The sequence below is a fragment of the Boleophthalmus pectinirostris genome, unplaced genomic scaffold (assembly GCF_026225935.1).
Source record: "Boleophthalmus pectinirostris isolate CB_2022bp ecotype Guang Dong unplaced genomic scaffold, ASM2622593v1 HiC_scaffold_12, whole genome shotgun sequence".
Taxonomy (NCBI): domain Eukaryota; kingdom Metazoa; phylum Chordata; class Actinopteri; order Gobiiformes; family Gobiidae; genus Boleophthalmus; species Boleophthalmus pectinirostris.
In genome coordinates, this window is record NW_026571018.1 from 940209 (window position 1) to 956273 (window position 16065).

Consider the following 16065-nt stretch of genomic DNA (forward strand, 5'->3'; position numbering starts at 1 on the left):
GTGTCCAGTTACACACAGTTTTACACCATCTACTGTTTTGATATGACGCACTGAACAGACTTTTATATCATTTATGGCTTATTTAGAGCTGGGACCAAGTCGTTGTTTTACAAGTCTCAAGTCTTTGACCTCAAGTCTGAGCCAAGTCTCAAGTCAAAGACAAGAAAGTCCAAGTCAAGTCTCGAGTCACTGGCCCATAAGTCCAAGTCAGGTCCAAATCATCTGCTTTGAGCTTCAAGTCATTTTAAGTCTTTAAACCAAAGTATAGCTTAGATTTTTGCAACTTATATGAATTTTGAACTAAATTGTACTTAAAAAGTCATCATGGTATATATGAGTATTATATAAAAGTTGTAGAAATGCTGATTTTTCTTTTTTAAATGTCTTGACAAGATCTTAGTGTGAGTCATTATGGTCAGAAGCGAAAGAATTCAGATTCAGATAAAAGTGTTTAATAACAGTTTGTCATGTGTCTCCACTGAAATAGAATGATCCTGTTCTCTAGTTCCCTCTCTTTTACTGTATTGTACTGTATATTACTGTATTGCACTGCATTGTACTTGAATAATTATAATAATACATTCGAGGGCACCACATCAGTACAATAGTTCCATCCAAAGAACCAAACAGAAGTGGGAGGGACATGTTTCAGTTTGTTCCTGTAAAATTCAGCACTGCATTTAACAACTGCAAAGAGAAAAGTATTTTCTAAAAACACAGATTGTTTTAAGAGAAGCATCAAGTCTTCTCAAGTCACAGGCCTCAAGTCTGAGTCAAGTCCCAAGTCACTGACCCTTCAGTCCAAGTCAGGGCCCAAGTCTTAGTCCATTTTATCAAGTCAAGTCTCAAGTCCTAAAAACAGTGACTCAAGTCGGACTCGATTCCAAGTCCCGACTCACAAGTCCCACCTCTGGTCTCATTCATACCAGTCTCTTGTTATTTTTATTGTTACTTATTTAGAAGTTTGTTACCTTTTTTTAAAAAACTCTGTATTATTGTATAATATTGTGATGTGTGAGCTGCTGTGTCCAAGTCTTTTCCCTTGTGGATCAATAAAGTTTAAGTCTAAGTCTAAGTTTTACTGTCAGGGAATAAGAAAGTGCGTGGAAGAAGAAGTCAATTTCATTACTTAAGTAAAAGAACAGACACCGGAGCATAAAAATTACTCCATTAAAGCAAAATTGTCAAATCAAAAAATCTGCTCAAGTAAAAGTGTCAAAGTACTGATTTTAAAATGTACTTAAAGAGTAGATAGTTAAAAAAAAAAAAAAAAAGACAGATTTTGAAGTCTTTGTGCTGAAATGATTTCAGTGGAGATAACTGAATTGATTGTGTTTTGTAGCTGTTTTAATTTGTATTTTTTTGTTTGCTCAAACTGTGAATGTGATAAAAATCAACCCTCAACTTTTTCAGCAGCTTTCAGACAATAATGAAAAATACTTTTACTTTTCAGTTCAGTTCAAAAATGTAGTGGAGTAAAAAGTACAGATACCTGCTCTCAAATGAGTAAAACGTATCCATCGTAAAATGTACTTAAGTACACATAGCTGAACAGTTTCTCAAGTACTTCACTACTTTTCCTTCATTACCTTCCCTCGCTGGTCAGTGTGCGGGTTGTTGTTGTTGTGTTTACTCTGAGTGTTGTGAGTCATGAGGAACACACAAGGTACGAGAAGAAAAAACTTTGGACCACAGCAAACTGTTTACAGTCAACTTTATTGTGTTTTTCATGTTTTAAGGCAGTAAAAAAAAAGACTTAAACTGACTCAGATGTGTAGTATTTATTTTCTTACTGTTCCTGTTCCTGAAAACGTGACTCCTTCATTAAACAAATACTGAAGGAAAAGGAAGTTTTAAAGAATTTACTGCTGCAACTGTTGCTACACTGGTTCTAGTAAAACAGAATAAACTTCTACTTAATGTTACTGCTACTAGTACTGATACTACTACTACTACTACTACTACTAGTACTGATACTACTGCTACTAATACTACTACTAGTGTTACTACTACTCATAAAAAAAAAAAAAAAAGAAAAGTGAAAGTTTTGACAAAGGAGAAATTCAGTTTGTCAACTGGACAAACGTTTATTTAGGCTGAAAAAAAGTAAAAGTTTTGTAATTGTCTAAGCTGGAGTTGCCAAAAGTATTGATTCTTTTGGCACTAAAACTAGTATTGAAACGACATCCTCATTTTCTCCGTTCCTTTAGTTTTCACGTTGTAGTTGTTCTTCTTCACTTGCCGCTTGATTGGTCAGTTGGAAAATAGAGTCTCGTGGTCATTTCCATTGTGGCTTTTTTTGGTGTGTTGTGGCTTTTTGTTGTGTTGTCGCATTTGTATTTGTTGCGGCGTTTGTGTTTGTTGTGACCCCTCTCGGCTTCCGTACCTTATGACTGACAGCAATCATGTCATGTTTTGGATTTGGATAATGGTTCCACTTTCTATGATGAAAGAATGATTATGATACTGATACTGATTAAGAGGCTTTGTTTCAGTTTTTGTTTCATGTGGACAGGCCTGGAAATTACAGAAATACTAAAGAGCCCATATTACACCATTTTCAGATCTAAGCTAGAATGTCGTTTCCTCGTCACAAACACATCAGGAGTTTTGTTTCATTCACACGTTTAACACACAAACCTGCACATTTAGGCTGAGCTCTTTTCTCCAAACACTGAAAGCAAACTGTTCCACTTTGTGAAGTCATGTGGTAACACAAGAAGAGCTCCACTGTGTTTTTAAACTCCACGCACCTTCACTAGAATCATGTGGATCATTTCAGCCATTGCCAATCTCTACTGAATGAAAGGTAAAAGGTAAAAGTTAACTTGAAAACGACCACTACTAGAAATGTAACAATATCCAAATCTCTGTATGATATTTTCACAATGTCCATCTCACAGCATGATATTTATTGCAATATTTTTTGGAGGTTAACAAAACTGTGAGTATGCTACTTTTTCCTTCCAAAATGCCTTGACAGATTGAAATGGAGCAAAGAATCATGGTCTATGCAGTTCCTTATGTTTTTAGCCATTGCTGCACCATAACAATGAATTTAAGCAGAGAAACATGTAATTTGTGATATTGTGACGGCCCAGGATATTATTGTGAGACTTTTGACGATACCATATCACGGCATTTTGGTTATTATTACATCTCTTACCACTACATGACATCACAAGGTGGAGCAGAGCACATTGAGTTTTGGAGATGTAGACAGACTAATAATAAAAAAATACTCAAATGTGTGAATGAAACTAAACACAACTCCAGGTCTGTTTTAGAGGAGGCCACAGCATTGCAGCATGACTAAAAGTTCACAAAAGTCCATTTTGTGTAATATAGAACCTTTAACCATAAACCAGGTAGAAAAAATAGATTCCTGATTAAGAAACACATCGTATCGCCCTCTTAATAACTTACACATGAGTCATCTTTATTATTGTCCCATAACATTCTCCACATTGGACATTTCTCTAATCTTTTATTAACATTTTGCCCTGGGAAATCGAAATCTTGACCTCATGTTTCAGCTTTTAGGAAAGTCCCTCCAACACGATTTCTTCACCAACACAACCTTGCGCCATCTTCCACCATTCTTCCCCATTTATGGAAAAAAGAAAAGAAAAAAAAGAACACGAAATCTCCAAAGTCGCTTATGAGTCACTCTCACGCCCAGACAGAAATAAAACAAAACAAGATATTTTTAACACAGTCACAGATATCGAGGGTGTATTAAAGAGGCCATATGATGCTATTTTCTGATCTATGTCACAATGTGGTTTCCTCATCACAAACAGACCTGGACTTGTGTTTGTGTTTTGTTTCACACATGTTTTAAACACAAACCTGCACATTTAGGCTGTTTCCTCTCATACAGAAACACTCTGTAGCACCGCACACCTTCACTAGAAACCTTTGGATCATTTCAGTAGAGACTGAAGTTGCCCATCTCCACTGAACAAAAGGGAAAAGGAGCTGTTAACTTGAAAACTAGTCCTTCATGACATCACAATGCATTTTGAGCTTTGGAGATGTAGACACTACACACTAATAATAAAGTGTTACTCAAACGTGTGAATGAAACAAAACACAGCTCCAGGTCTGTTTTTTAGGAGGAATCAACAGTATAACATGGCTTAGCTTAGTTAGTTACTTAGTTTTTTGTGTCAATAAAGGACCTTGAAAGAAAATTTATTGTATTCTTTGTATTCAAAGCGATAAAATACAGCCACATTTGAACAACGCCCTCTTTTAGCCCCCAGCTTGTGTATGGAAGATCATTTGTTTTGTCAGATTTTGAAGTTCAAATGTTTGAATTTTTCACTTTGAATGTTTTAATTCTGGAAAAAAAGAAAAAAAACATGCCGTGGTAAATATGAGGTCATGATGTGCTGATTTTTTTGTTTGTTTTGTTTTTAGTTTTAAACAATTCAGCAACTGAAATTCAGAATGAAAATAATAATACCATCTGTTTTGGAAGTTAAAAAAAATGAAAATGAGAAACAGATGATCTGTGGGCCTTTGTGAGAAAAAGTTTTGACACCCCTGTTCTGGACTCAAAGCATCTGCCTTTTTATTATTTTAAAGTAAGCTTTATAAGCCTACTGTTGTAGATCAGCTGGTGTTTTCAGCTGCAAAAATTCAATGTACAAATGAATTCTCTTTTAAATATACTTTTGTCATTTTGGGGTAAGTATTGCACAGTTTCTAACTCAAGATGATGACAGTGAGTTGGTTGATGTTTTATGGGCTTAAAACCTACGCAGGTGAAGTCTGATGTTTTGCCTATGACGCAACAAAACTGGTAAAATGCGAACGGAGCATTTTTGAAGCACGAGAGACGATGATTTCGGATTAAATGAAGCAAAATACAACTCCAAATATGTCTTTGATGAGGGGACAACAGTGTAACATGCTTAAAAGGTCAAACATTAATTTCGCATAATGTGTCCTTGAAAACATTTCTTTAATAGTTACTCCAGACCAGGGGTCCCCCACGACCCCCCCAGGGCTCAGAACCATGTGGCCGTGTGCCATCTGGTATTGGGACCCACAGGAACATATTTACTTCTTTTTAATAGTCTACTTCATATATGTTTTACTCTGCACATATAGTGCAAATGAACCTGGTAACATCAAACGTGAGCATTAAGACCATTTTTCAAACTAGGGTTAAGAGTTTTATACATTTTGTGCTGCTATTACTGAATCTCCGCACCGGTCTCTGAAAAATGTTTTATGCTTATTGTCGCTTCGAGAAAATAGGTTGTGGACCGGTGATTCTACTTTTTATGACGTTGAAAAACGAAAAAGCTTGTTTCCGCCCGGTTTCGAACCGGGGACCTTTCGCGTGTTAGGCGAACGTGATAACCACTACACTACGGAAACCTTACATAGACCCATCGTAAGAATGCAGACCTAAATGTCCACGAAGCACGCAAGGCTGTTTTAATAGATCTATGTTGGCACGTTAACCCTTATATTGTGTTAGGGTCAAAATTGACCCGTTTTCAAGTTTAGGTATGTAAAAACTGCCATTTGCTTTTTTGAACCGGAATGAGGCTTCATCTAATCCTCAGACACAACTATTTTAACGCAACAAAATCAATTTTCACCATTTTAGTAAATTGTAAAGGTCTGACAAAAAAGTGACATCTGTGGTGTTACGGGTCAAAAATGACCCGGCAGAGAATAGTGGCTGTTTTATGCATCACTTACAAGCTGTAGGCTGCTCTGTGGATCAAATATGGCTCAGTGTGTCCCACAACACACACACACACGCGCACACACACACACGCACACACAAAAAGGTCGTCTTCACCCACGTGAACTCTTCTCTTTCTTGCAGCACATTGATACATTTTGAATCTAAAATAAACATTGTCATATATAAACAGGGTTTTAGTGAGATATTATCAGCTGTATTCTGTTGCAGCATCAGTCAACATGAGCAGGTTCACTGTTTATGAGGCGCTGGATCAGATTTTTGGTCATGACAGTGATTCTGAAGACAGAGAGGAAAGTGAAGCTGAGGAAGATGTATCTGAGGATGAGGATGAGGGCACAGACTGAATAAAAGAAGTGGACTAAGTGAGTGTGACGTCACCCACAGCGTTTGGCGCCGCTCAAATGAAGCTCACGGTTACAGGAGCGAATCTAGAGCCAGGTTATATGTTATGAATAGGATTTTTTGGAAGGACAAAACAGCCAAAAAAAAAAAAAAAAAAAAAATCAGGATCATGTGTCGCAGGTTAATACGTATATTTTAAGACCAAAATGACGAGGTTCACAGCAGCAGGTACAGAGAGAAGGACGACAAGATCCTAACATAAGTCAATTGGAGCCAGTCAGAAGGAGCCGGAAGAGCCTCCTGGAGAACTTTCTATTTGGAACACGGTGGCTACAGCGTTAGTTATGTCCATTCATATATACGTCTGTGGATGAGGATGAGGTTCAGTATGACCCTGAACAAGAGCACACATGTGGTGAGGAGAACCCAGATGTCACAAAGACTGAAAGAGACGTCTTCAAGTCAAGAAAAAGTGAGAGTTCATGGTCACCAAGCCTCTTGACACCCAATATAATTATACTTATATAAATTAGATTTATATTATATGTATTATATATAAAATTATTATGATTATAGTATAATTATATAATATAATTACAAATTGTATCACTATAGGAAATATAATTAGTTAATTTAAGCAGTTTTTGTAATCAAAAACGAGTGGTATATTTTAAGATAAAAGGTCTGTGCAGCCAAAAAAAATAAAAAAAATAAAAATGTTTCCATGGACATGAACACATACTAAGTTAGTTATGAGGGGAAAAACAATATTGGATGATATCTAGTGTTTTTAAGTATTTTCAGGCTGAGTTAAATCACGGGTCAAATTTGACCCGGTAACACTAAAGACGCGTGTAGCTTTCTAACACAATACAAGGGTTAAAGGGCTTCAGGGTTCCAGGGTCTGCAATGTGCAAGTCTATGAGTGCGTATACATGCACCATCAAGAAACCGGGATATTCAAAAAGCCCGATCATAACCGGGTTATTGATGTGCATGTATACGCACTCATTGTGTTTTTTTCATTTCAAAGGTTTTTTTAAAGGGGTTTTAATGCCCCCATCAGGAGGGAGCATGAAACAATAAAAATTTGAGAAAAATGTACTCAGTGTCAAAATTTCTTTTCCTCTTGTGAAAGTTGTGTCTCGCCCCATCCCTAAAGTTCAACTACGGAAGATTACAACAGGTGCCACATTTACCAGTGAGGCTAAAGCTGCTCTCAGACTCACATAAAGCTATCCATACCCTCAAAATACTAAAGAACAAACCCCCTCCGGCCTCTAATGCTGAACACCAGTGAAAACACATCCATGAAAAGTCCACAGAGGGAAAATAAAGCTGTTTCCGCCCGGTTTCGAACCGGGGACCTTTCGCGTGTGAGGCGAACGTGATAACCACTACACTACGGAAACCTCATACCCGTAATTCAGTCAGGGACATCATCTAAATCCAAGTTTCCAGGTATACCGCCAAAGTGATAAATTAAACCACTGGTTTAAAGTGTGATTACATTCACGATTGCACCGATTTGATAGTGTTCAAATCACTTAAAAGAATCATTTAAGATTTTTTGTAACATTCTAGAATTTTATCTCGCAGTATTATATAAACCAGCTATATCAACGGTTTTAGCATTTTCCCCACAATTAAAAGCAATTATGAAAAATATACATATAATTTGACCTCAGTTTACTGACAGAGATGATGTTGAACTTTGTGCCAGTTTTTACTTCGTGTGAATTCACAAACCAGGCCAACAAACCTGACAGTTCCACAGGAAACTCCACCTGCCAGCTCTGACCTGCCCTTCAACTCTATAATGAGCTCATATCACGCGAATGCAATAGATTGTTGAAGATTTTCTTTATGCCACTAGTCAGAACAATGAAATATGCAAATGATAAAACATGTTTTATTAACTTTAACGTTCAGCTGTTAAGACAAAGGGAAACTAAGCAGACATTATCTTGAGGCATTTAACAGATTTAACATTTGAACCAAAATCAGGACAGCAAATTTTCAATTAGGGCCACAAGAAGTTCAAATCACTTTGTTTAATTTCTAGGGCGTTCTTAGGGGTTACAAAAAAAAAAAGCACATTTTTATTTTAAAAGTAAGTTTGAACCAAAATACACACCAACACCAAAACCAAAGACTTAATTTCAATATTTCACTTTTTCTTTCTCCTGACACAAAAAGATGCACAAAAACCATGACGTTATTACAAAAATGCAAAAAGGAAGTCATTCAAACTAGTTGTAATCCCACACGTCGACATTGTAAGAGCGCTGGAAACATGGAAAACCAAATAAACATTACTCAAAAATGCTTTATTTCTTTTTTCCTCAAAAGCTTGTTTACAGGGCCTTGGTTTCTACTCCGTAAAGCAAGCAAACATGTAAAATACAACCCTTACAATACAATAGAATCAAAACAGGTACCAAAAAGTACAGTAAAATGTTCACTTCCAAAAAGGAAATGAGAGGAAACATCACAACACGGACAGGGAGGGGAAAAAAACTAAAATTAAACTTAAAAAAGGTGAAAAACAAAAGAGACATGGTTAAGTTACATTTGGATTGGCTCTGTACAAATGGTCTTCTGTCATAAAAAGAGGTCTGTCAGTCCCAGTGGAGTCCTGAAAAACAAAATACAGCTTTAAGGTTCAATAATTAATTGATTGATTCGTTTTTATTTCAAGTTTGTGCCAAGAGATAATGATGGACATGCTCAAAGTGAACAGATATCTTTGTGGGTAAATGCTTCTGCACACGTGTTTTAGGGCAGCAGTAGCTCAGTGGTTAGGGTTCCCATTCCCAGGACAGACATGAACTTTTCCTGAATGTCTTTAGAATGATCTTGAGCTGTATCAGAACAAGTAGAATACATACATAAACTAATATACACCCATGGACCACTGGTGAACCTACTGGACCATTGAGGGATTACACACGAGGCTACAATATAAAAGAACCACAATTTAATGTTGAAAATCACATTTTATTGTCTAAATAAAGAGTGTTTTTTATTATCATCGTCGTATTGAAATGGGTACTGAGTATCGGGTTTACACGTCTAACCAAACAATGGTTTTTAATCAAACAAACCTGTGCGCATTAATCTGCCCTGTATGAACAGAGCAACATCAAGTGTAAATATGTAAATAGTGTGGATGGATATGGAGACAGAGTTTTACTTATTGATTTAAAGGATAAATAACTGCATTAATGTACTGTGCACTATGTTATTGGCATGTATGCCATTTATGACTAAGGGTGGAAATACAGGCTACTGCCATCTCGTGCGCACACACTTTTTTGCCTGGCTAATTTAATATTTTGCCCTTAGATGCCTTTAGGTGATACTTTGACAGCTCTTCAAGTTGTGAGTTTGTCTAATTTAGAGTTCAGTTCACTATTTTGTCCTCCATTGGAAGATTTTGTGTTTTGAACTAGAGTAGAAATGATGTAGTCCACTTTTACACTTAGGTTCTCGGTTTAACCCTAAATTAGACCTGGAAAAATCCTGTTGTAGACCTGGTGGTAGTGGGAAAGAAAACTTTGATGGATATTGACAAATGTAGCGCTGTAGTCCTTTAGTCGATTGAGTCCATCGGTTGATGGAGTCTAAGTCGACCAAAATGTGTATTATGATGATGACTAATCATTGTACTTGGATAAGGAGTTATATGGGACAAGAAAAAGGAAAAGTGAGTGGATGAGTTAGCTAAAGATTTGGTACTTTTTGGTATTTCTATGTAAAAAAGCAGATTAGACTCACGATTAACATGTTTCTTTAGATAAATACTTTGTTTTCTAGTCATTTTCTGCAAAAATCGTAGTTTCTGCATGAACTCCCCCTGCAGGTAAAGTCTTGTGAGTCCAGTTTGGGTTAGGGTTGTCCCGATCCGATCATGTAACTGCGGACTTGATCCGGACTCGGCCGTTATGTTCAGATCAGGTATTGGATAAATAACATACGTATATAACACACAGCACACAACAGTTTTTGTTTTTTTGTTTTTTTTAACTGAGGATTTGCTCGGAGACATCCAGTTAGTGCAACTGTCTGTCCCAGCACCTGTTGTACTAGAGGTGCACTTACGCTGGGACTTTTGGGCCGTGCCGTGCTCGGGCGCTGTTACCTGGTGTTCTGTGGCCCATGTTCACACTTGCATGTTGTGCAACAGAGTTGGCGCTTTTGGTGGGGAGGGTGGGAAAAGTGGCATGGAGTGTCTACTGAGCGGTGGGACCGATGTTGTGGTGCGCTCCGCTGTGGGTTTATGAATGTGGTGGTGGTGCGGGGGAGAGGCTGTGGGGCTTCTGTCATCTTGTTTTTATTTGGTAAGATTTTGTATTATTTGGATTTCATAGACGAGCCTAAATTTTTCAAATGTAAAACACAGGCTTCCATATAATATCAAATATACAAAGTGCAGATTGTGCAGAGTTGAGTCTCAGGTCTGATCTGATTCTGGTCTCGCTCCTGTTTTGTCCAGTTCATTAAGTTTACTAAGTTACACATTCCAAGACCAGACTGTGAAAAGACAAGATTTTCAACAATGACGGTGCATGGTTAGAAAAGTTAATAAAAAAAATTTAAAGTTTGGGACATTTGATTTTTCACACCAAGTTCAGCCCAAATACTACACATTGAAATCAGTACAATCTGATCCCCCCCAAACATCCTGGATCTTCTTCTTTGCTTAGTTCATTTCATAATGTTTTATAGAACTATCGGATTGGGACTCCGTATCAGCAGATACTCAAAATCAAATGACTCAGAGGCAGGGGCAAAAAAATGTGATCGGGACATCCCTAGTTTTGGTCAGATACACAGAGATAAGCAATAGTTTGAGAGCTTTCGTTACGCTCCCTTGTCACCTCCTGGATCGACAGCACATGTCTTTTGTTGACTACAGTGTTAGACGGATGTTTCCCATTTCCCCAGAAGCACACAAACGTGCTGTGGTAACGCGGAGGCGACACTGACCTGTCCTCACTCAGCGTTAGTACGGCCGGTATCCGCTCTGGTGACGTCGTGGAGTTTTACCATAGCTCCCACTTCCTTCTGAAACAAACACAACATTTCAAATCAAACAACATCTGTGATTCTCAAAAAGGCAAATCAAAAAACGCCCACAGGACACAAGAGACGTCAAAACTGTCACTGTCCAAGGTACCGAGCAAATCTGTCCCATTTCTAACAAAGCTCCACAAAGCAAAATGTCAGACAAATAAATTACGAAATTAGAGAAAAACTTGAAATGTTTCAGTGCTGTACCATAATCATATCCCTGCCCGTAGTAATAGTCATATCCTCCATAGCCTCCATAGCCGCCTCCGTATCCACCGTAGCCTCCGTAGCCGCCTCCGTAGCCTCCATAGCCGCCGCCGCCGTAGCCCCCTCCATAGCCGCCACCATAGCCCCCTCCATAGCCCTGATTCCAGCCCTGGCCTGAAATAAGAAGTTTAGAGTTAATAAAGTAAATTAAACCAACGGAACATTGGAAAAAAGAGTTTGAAATAAATCTGACCTCCGCCCCGCCCGCCTCCTCGCCGCTGGTACTGATCCTTCGGCTGGGCGCGTTTCAACTCACACTGGAAACAAAATATAATTATGCTAAATCAATATTTTTGGAAACTTCTACCGTGTTATAACATTGTTCCCCCATTAAAAAAAACATGTCTGAAAAGGTTTTCTGGATCATTTATGCATGTTTAAGAAATCTGGCAATGTCTCCCAGGCCCTATTCCATCCCTTCTTATGGTTTTTGACCAATATAGCATTTTCAGTAGTGAATACCCAATAGAAGTGTAATACCTCTTCTTAAATACAAATACAATTAATTATAAAAAAGATAAGCCCCAGATCATTTAAAGCCCAGACATATTTCGAGTCATGTTTTGAATGCAGGAGAACAAAGAATACTCAAACATGCATGAAGTGCTCTAAATAAAACTTTAGAGGGTAAAACAAGAGGGAAAACCTTTATAACATATAAAAGACCTCTTGCACAATAGGTCTCCTTTAAAAAGAGCTTCTACTCACTGTTCCTCCTTCGATGGAGTGATACTTTTTCTCCAGACACTTTTTGACACAAGCTTCATCTTTAAATGTGACAAAGATGAAGCCTCTGCGTTTCTGTGATTTAGTGTCCACTGGAAGTTCAACGGATTCCAGCTGAAAAAGGGAATAAGGACATGGTTTTACCAAGTGAACAAAGAGGGTGAAGAACATGAGAGTTTGACATGTTAACTTCTTATTTAGAATATGTATCTTTATAAATGCTCCATATAAGTGAACTAAGGGAGTGTGACTTCACTCAAGAGTGTTTGACGCCAAATGAAGCCAATCAAGGCTAGCAGTTATAGCAGCTAATCTGGAGTCTAAATCCATATTATGGAATTTTGAGCGCACTTATCATTGCAACCGAATAGTCAATCAGAAACCTCAGGAAAGAAGGCACCTGACTGGTCTGTTACTAATGTTCATATCTTGACTCAGGGACAAAATAGTCAAATAAAAACATCAGGACCATGTAGAGTGGATTAATACGAGCATTTTAAGACAAAAATGACGTGACTGACAGCAACAGTTACAGAGAGGGGTGACAGTTTTTAGAATCAAACCCATGCTCACTCCTTATTTGGAGTGTAGCGGCTAGTGACCTAGATATGTTCACCTACACACTTTATAGTACAAGCATGTTACACAGGCCTTGAACACACCTCTCCGTATGTCTCAAAGTATTCTCTGATTTTTTCTTCTGACGTCTCTGGTTTTAGGCCTCCCACAAAGATCTTCTTCCCCCCCCTCTTTTTTTATGGCAATGGCTCGTTTAGGGTCAATCTGACGTCCGTCCAGTTTGTGCTCCTTCACCTCTAAAACCTAAAACAAAAAGTTACAAACATTACAGAAACCTCTATCCAGGCGCATAAGTACAACTGCTGCTGAAAATATCAAACTTTTCCAACAAGCATTGAGATTAAAATCACAGTTGATTGTTTAACACAGTGGAGCGCTCACCTTCTCGACGCTGGCCGGGTCTTTGAACAGGACGAAGCCGAAGCCCCGGGAGCGGCCGGAGTTTGGTTCTCCTTTAATGGTGCAGTCTGTCACTTCCCCAAACTTGGAGAAATAATCCTTCAGGTCCTTTTTACTTGTGTCCCAGCTCAGACCTCCCACAAACATTTTACTGTCAACAAAAAACACAATCTTGTTAGGCCACTAACAGGTATACAGAGCACAACACATCACCCTCTACTACTGCACTCTAGAGGTGGTACGTCACCTGGACAAGGAAATAGAATGTTAAAACCATACAAAAGGGAACATTCTCCATGGAGGTAGAAATGTTTTAGGCCATACTGTGGAAGACTGTAACCAAAGGAACAACATTTCCATGGAAACAAGCAGGAGGAGGCCTTCCTCCAGGAGAATTAAGAGTCATGTTTGTGAAGAAGCAAGCCCACTGAGAGTAAGAACACATGCCATTCAGTTAAATAAACACAACCACCTTGAAGAAATAGCAAACAAACTTGCTTTTCATTTTTGGCCCAAAAGTTGCATACTACAAAATTGCAGTTTTAATTGGTATTTGGAAATTGCAAAAAGGTCTACATTCCAAACCACAAACCCCTATATTTAACCCATATAACTGTGTCAGAAACATTTGCCACTATAGCAAATCAATCTATTTTTCCCTCTCCCTGGTGAAAATTGAGCAAGTTTATACAGTTATTATATACTGTGCCTTTTAGCTATTCTCCTAACTCAAGTGCCTCACACACTTGCTGTGGTTCTCACTGAGGGGCGCACACTTACCCTGCATCCTCCTCGGTTTTGCTGGCGTCAATCTTGTTTCCATCATCATTGTCCTCCGCCATGGCCTCAGCACCGTTCTCATCCTCTGCTCCGTTCTGATCCGATGTCTCCATCAACAGGGTCTCAGAGTCGGCCATTTTGTCAAGACTACTCCTAAAGAGGCTAAAGAGAGAGAGCAAAGTTAGTGCTACGCCGTGAACATGTAGCTCCAGCTTCCATGGTTCAGTTGTTTATGACCAGATCAAAAATGTGATATTTTTGACAGTTTTAAAAGTCTTTATTTAAAAGACCACAGCATCACAGCAGTCTGCCCCTACCGACCCAAGGAACAATACAAATAAAAACACAATCATCTGTGTTACTGCATTATCATTTTACATGAACCCCCATTTGGATTTATTGAAGGAGTTTTTCCTCTCCTCTCCAACGTAACAGAACTGCGAGACTGATCACAATCGAACTTGGAATATATTTTTTTTAAATGAATGTAATAAACAAGTGCAATGTACTATAGATAATCTGGATCTCAATATATAATCTGCATCTATCTATCCATCTATACACACACACACACACACACAGGGGTAAGTACAACCTGGGGACGTGTGGTAATTTGCAAATTACTGCCCCACCTCTGTGTTTTAATTGCGGTGCATTTGCACAGGATACGCAAAGTCTATAAATGACTATTTTACTGACACTGACAGAGATTGAAAGGGAAATTGATTAAATCAGAAAAGGTGCACAATTACAACATTTAGATGCAGATTCATGCAGGACTAGTATGACCAGACATCTGTGTTTGGCCATATATAGTAGGTCATTTGCAGTGGAATTTTTACTTTACAAATTATAGACATGGCACATTTGCATGGGATTCAAATCTCAGGCATCCTCCACAATTAATACAAATCACCAAAGGTCCACAGGTCAAACTAATCCCGTGTGAATAGGGAATCACACTTCTATGGGGTATTAACTGCTCGCACATAACATATCTGGATCACCATGTAAACTTTTATTTTGAAAATGTTATATTCACAAGTTTTTGAATATTAGAAGTTTCACATTAATTTTTGATGATCTGATCTCCATCAGTCAACAGTTTCTGATCCTGAACAAAACTGACTAAATTAACACACCATAAACCTACTAAAATGAAGATTCCAAAAATAAGACCAAATCAAGACAAATCATTCTTAATATTGAAGAAAAATATCTTAATTTAAGTTGAATCAAGCAAAATAATCTTTACCAAAACTTTAAGTTGAGGGTGCATAACTTTTTATGTTTAGTAGAGAATTTGTCCACATTCTAAACAGGAAAAAGGAGCAGCCCTGGTCCATTCATCACTGTGGACTCTCCAGCACCTCTAATTCAGCCATTCACTGAGGCGAAAAGAGGATTTTGAAAATAAAAAATGTTGCCCAATTTAATACGAAAGCATTATAAGTCAAATATGTGTGCAGATCCCCACGGATCAGTTGTAATTCAGCCGTAAAACAGCGCAGAATTAGAAGAGCTGATAAGGCCAATAAACAGCGGGTTATCACGGGCTTAACATTTTGAGTGACCCGCGCTCGGCCAGTGCAAAAGCAGGCCCTGCAGCTAAAAACACTTTGTTTCATTAAAAAACACTAATCATGTGAAGGATACGTGCATGAAATCAGAGTTCAGTAAGATTCGAAACGACTGGACAGGTACATTTAATTGGAAATGATCGCAAAATGATATAAAGCAATGAATTGACCCGATGCTACGAACTGTTAGCTTCCGTAGCGGCTAACGTGGAAGCCTCCAGAAAACTGCAGCGCTTTAAATAAGTGTAGGGATAAAAACAAACAAGCTGCATGTGTGTCGGCTTCTTTTCATTGATCAGGTGAAAAGGATTAGTAAAACTGTGCTTACTATTGATTGAAATTTGGACAAAACGCCGGACCGCTGCTCAAAATGGACACGCTCCGAATTCGCCGCTAACTCGTGGCAAAATATATACGACCGGAAACGAACAAAATCTGGACGCGCATACCAACAAGACAGTCTATGATTCGCTATTGAGGTCTACCTTGTGATGTTAAAGTGGATATGATTGGTTGTGTAGTCGATCTGATCCAAACGCAACAGAAAGTCACATTTTCAGTTTCCGGTTCAGATTTTTCAAA

The 16065-nt window shown here is 38.2% G+C and overlaps 2 non-coding genes and 1 pseudogene across 2 annotated transcripts; all 3 read right to left on the reverse strand.

Moving 5' to 3' along the window:
- Window positions 1–5321: 5321 nt before the first annotated feature.
- Window positions 5322–5394, reverse strand: trnav-aac (transfer RNA valine (anticodon AAC)). The gene has a single exon. It is a non-coding gene; the product is annotated as a tRNA-Val (tRNA).
- Window positions 5395–7415: 2021 nt separating this feature from the next.
- Window positions 7416–7488, reverse strand: trnav-cac (transfer RNA valine (anticodon CAC)). The gene has a single exon. It is a non-coding gene; the product is annotated as a tRNA-Val (tRNA).
- Window positions 7489–7966: 478 nt separating this feature from the next.
- Window positions 7967–15924, reverse strand: LOC110166961 (heterogeneous nuclear ribonucleoprotein A/B-like; annotated as a pseudogene).
- Between the last annotated feature and the right edge of the window lie 141 nt (window positions 15925–16065).